At 39.7% G+C, this 4,431-nt stretch overlaps 1 long non-coding RNA gene across 1 annotated transcript; it reads right to left on the bottom strand.

The window, feature by feature from the left end:
- Positions 1-539: 539 nt before the first annotated feature.
- LOC110982945 (uncharacterized) lies at positions 540-4,071 on the bottom strand. The gene is made up of 2 exons (XR_002598641.2): positions 3,756-4,071; positions 540-1,306 (listed from the first exon to the last, which is right to left on the bottom strand). It is a non-coding gene; the product is annotated as an uncharacterized LOC110982945 (long non-coding RNA).
- Positions 4,072-4,431: the final 360 nt, after the last annotated feature.

Here is a 4,431-nt window from a genome sequence, read left to right as displayed (position 1 = left end):
TAAAGAGTAGTGAAAGAAATACGTCACACAGGGTCACAGCTGCAGACTCGAGGAGCATTGTTAGTTTCTAGCTGCCAGTTATAGCAACTGTGTTAATTATGTCGATGATGATGGTGCTAGCACAAAATGGCGACACCAGTCAAAGTTGCAATCAAAATGTAGATACATGTATCTGCTATCCCTGCTGAGAAAAATGCGGTTTACATGTCGACAAATACTTCGGGAACCGAACGAGTGAAAAGTCCTCAGCAATTATTTGTTCTGTACGGAAAATCCGTACTTTTGCTGGCACTGCATTAATACTATCATGCGCATGCGTCAATAATTACGAGAGGCTATTGACGACGCCCCATGGTAGTGTAGCACAAAAAAATGCCACCCTAAACTAAGTCTGAATAAAAAAAACCAAAAAAACGGAATTTGGGGAACTCGCTAAAAAAAACTTCAAATTTGATCGGGTAGGGAGGAGTCGCAAGGAAAATTACGTGGAGGCAAACGACCGCAAATATTATAGAAAGGAGGAAACAAAACCAAAAAAATGAAATTCCAAAATTTATTGCTTAGGGGCAATGCTCAACAGAATCAAAACAACAATATAAAAAAAGGAATTGTCTAACCACAAACTCAATCAAACTTGTGATCAAAATAAAAAAAAAATGAAGAACCAGTGTGATGTCTGGGCAGAATGGGACTAGATTAACTTTGACCTTAAAAAAACCGCACTTAATTAAATCACGTCAAACTAAAAAAAATCAGATGCCAATGAAACTTTGCTGGTCAAAAGAAATAGGAGCGTGGATTCAACAAAATTTAAAGTCAAGCAAATACAAGCAAAAAAAAAATGAATGAATTTCAACAAAAAACGAAAACCTAACCACAAGCAAAACTAAAAAAAACAGAAAGCCAACACAGCATATAAGAGGGTTGCAAAACAAACACAACAACTTTGACAACCTGAAACATTAAAAAACAAAGAAAAACAAATGAATACATGAAAAAGTTTGACGGTCATACGCAAAAAGTAACTTTAAAAGTTAAACAAGGTAAATGTTATAAGTCTACAAAATAAGTTGACCAGTCCCTAGTTCCATAATTAGTTCACACAAACCATCTGGCTCTCCTAACAAAAACCACTGCCAGAGGTGCATATAGCAGTCCAGGCTACCAAAATCCCTGTGAATACCTCATGAGCTGATAAGACTATCCCTGCCTTCCAGGTCAGCTGGGCACAGACAAACCAAGTGCTCACCCCGGCTAGAGGAGACTTTAGTCCTCCCACCACAAATCAATCAGCGACACAATCATTCTGTATAAAAATGACCGGAGTTAATATTAACCAAAGGACTAAGGAACAAGTCTAAACTGCTGAAACACTCCACTGTAAAGCACCTCTCCTTACATACAGGACCACTGATCTTATGAATGGGACTATACTACATGCATCAGTTAAAGCATGAAAGTAAATGTACATGTACATGTATATGTAATAGACAAAGCAGGAAAGAAAATCAACGTTGAATACTTAGGCTTAAAAAAACAAAGTGAAAACAGCTGTGAAGAGTGAAAAAAAGACGTTTGAGAACTTGAATCCTTCCAACACAGGTATGCAGGGCTAGGTAATACATTTTAGTCATAACTGTGGCACAAACTACACAAACCACGATGAGGAAAAGTTAAAACTTGTCAAAACCAAATTCCTCTAGTTTTCCATCCCAACAGCAAAGAATGTCACTAATAAAGACAGAGCAATAAAATGGTAAACGTAATCTAGTAAGAATGCATAAAAATCAGGAACAGGAGTAAATGTGTAGAATTCATGAGTCGAGCACAAATATGACCATGCTGTAATAACCATCTCTAACAAGTTACACGTATTTCATAAAACATGAAATAAACTTATTTTTCAAAATAAGACTTAAGGTTGACCGAGAGGATGGAAACTCAAGTACACACATGTACCTGACTGTATTCATTGTATTAATACAACAAAAAACTTCACAATGTAATAAAAATATCCTAAAAGGAACCTAGGGTAATCTACAGCACATAATAAACAGTTTCATTAAGGAAAAAAAAGTAAAATAGGGGAAACTTCCCGAATAAAACGGCAGACTAAGCGAGGGGCAGAGAACTCATAAAAAGTGGTGTGTGCTCTTCACTGCCAGTCTGCAAACTGAGTGGGTCTAGAAGGAATGCTGAGCACATGGTGCTAAATCAAAGGGGCTCTTTGTTCAAGGGTCTAATTACTGTAAGAATGATGTTACCTTACCAGGTGAGGGTCTAGCTTAAAAAAGAAATCATTTTCCAGGAGAGGGAACTGAAGTTATTGTACATGTAGAAGATTACAATCATCCTCCTTACACTCGCATGTGCCTTCAACAGAAAAGCAATAGGAAGTGTTGACCTCTTGGTCATGGGTTGCACAAAATTCGGCCAATGAGAGCTCAGAGCGATTTCCCTTCCCAGCGCCCTGTATGGGCGTTTTGGACGATTAATGAATCTTATTCCTGGATGGACTTCAGCTCCCAGAAAGCATTACGAAACCCCACTCAAACACGTGGCAGCCACCCATTTTAGTTGGTAGCATCCGTAGTGATCCTGACATTTGACATGCCGTGAGCTTATACATTTGGCATTTACGTGTTCATCCTCAACAGTTTAGTGGGACGTCAGTGAACGTAAAGGGCTTTGGCCATAGCAACATGAGGAGCAATAACATGATTCAATTCTACATTTCCGAAAAGAATGTGCTATCAGCCGGGGTGAATGCTCATAGCTGCATAGCTACTGCATGACTGGAGTTATTTACATAACAAAGATGCCTGCAGTTCCTGGGACTTCTGACATTTTATTCTTTATACATGCCTGACAAAACAACTACAATAGCATAAATCGATTTGGTATTTGCTCTGATTGGAAGGGGGAAGATGTTTACCCTGTTGAAAATTGTTTTGTTAAATTGGCTAATTTAAAGATTTTAAATACAAAGTCTGCAGCAAGCTGGCCACTTAATGACCAAAGCATACAAATCCATGACATGGGACAAAGATACCATGGTTTCTACACTCATATTATAACACCATTTCTCCAAAATCAAACGAGTCATCGACACCACAAACTGACACTCAGGTTGCATTTGAATCTCTTGTCTAGAGCTAGGTCTTCGCTCCAATGGAAATGCGTGGAGACACGCAGACAATAGACGTAGCCGTAGCTCTGGAAGCCCGTTTCGGACACGGCCACAGTTGCAAGTGGGTGTCAGTTCGTGAAAACTTCACTATCAACAAATTCAGTTTCACGAACCAGCACACGGTAGTGCGCACGCACATCAGACACTGAAGCCAAACAAACTGTTGGTTTCAAGAACTGACACCCAGGCTTGTTATGGCAATTCAGTGCGGAGAAGAATTTAATTCATCCATATACTTGCTGCCTTACCCCAAAATTTAGTGAAAAAGTGAAATTAAGATTGCATCATTTTGTGAAAACGAAAATGCACGGAGTGCCCGCGAACAGTGTCGCACTGTACCAGGTTCCAGTTCGGGAAACCGCCTACTCGGTTCTCTTAAATGTGCATAAATCAGATAACCTCGCACACGGCTGTCAGTTTGTGGTGTCGGTGGTATATCATTTCCTTTCTCCTAGTAGAAATTGAAGTTGTCAGATATAAAACAAAACAGTTAAGACTCTTATCCAAACAACAATTAATTATTAATTGGTTAAAAACACGAAGGCGAAATATTTTAACAACTCACACCACTTGCAGGGCAAGAACTGCCCCACTGTAAGCACCTGTCCCAGGCCTGTAATTGTCTCCCATGAGAATGCCATACACGAATCCCGACTGTTTCAACAACATGTATTAGGCAGATGGGATATTTAACATGAGCAATAGACATCATACAGGAAATCGATAATGTTCTTTTGTCTGCTGATATTATCATGCATGTGCATGAGCATGAAATTCAATGTTCTCTGAAATGAAATCATGACGAGAGGTTTATCTATAGATATTGACAAGTGAAACGCTGTTAATGTTTGTAAACAAGGGAACCAAAACAATGATGTGAAAACTAGGCAGATGGTGTATACATGTGCAACCATCTCGGTATACTAGAAGCATGAGAGGCTAGGCCACCTGACATACATTAGCCTGGCCGTGTTGGTCACTGACTGTTGCATCACGTGATTTTTTTCAAGACAAGTAAGCCCAGTAGTACGGTGGTGGCTGTTGTTGCACCTAGGAACTCGAAAAATAATGATTGAGTTTTCAAATGGAATTTCACCGAGTTATTTTTAGGCCAAAGTACAAGGCCCAAAGTATCAGCTTGTATCGTCCTTTCTAGAAATGCATGGAGGGAGTTTGACCCCACCCCTCCCCTGGATCCGGGCCTGGTGGGCCCTTGGGTTTCCTGGCTTTTACCGCTATCA

This window comes from Acanthaster planci, linkage group LG05 (assembly GCF_054643075.1).
Source record: "Acanthaster planci isolate LZ-2023a linkage group LG05, COTS_SCS, whole genome shotgun sequence".
In the NCBI taxonomy this organism is placed as follows: domain Eukaryota; kingdom Metazoa; phylum Echinodermata; class Asteroidea; order Valvatida; family Acanthasteridae; genus Acanthaster; species Acanthaster planci.
This window is presented reverse-complemented; position numbering and strand designations above follow the sequence as displayed.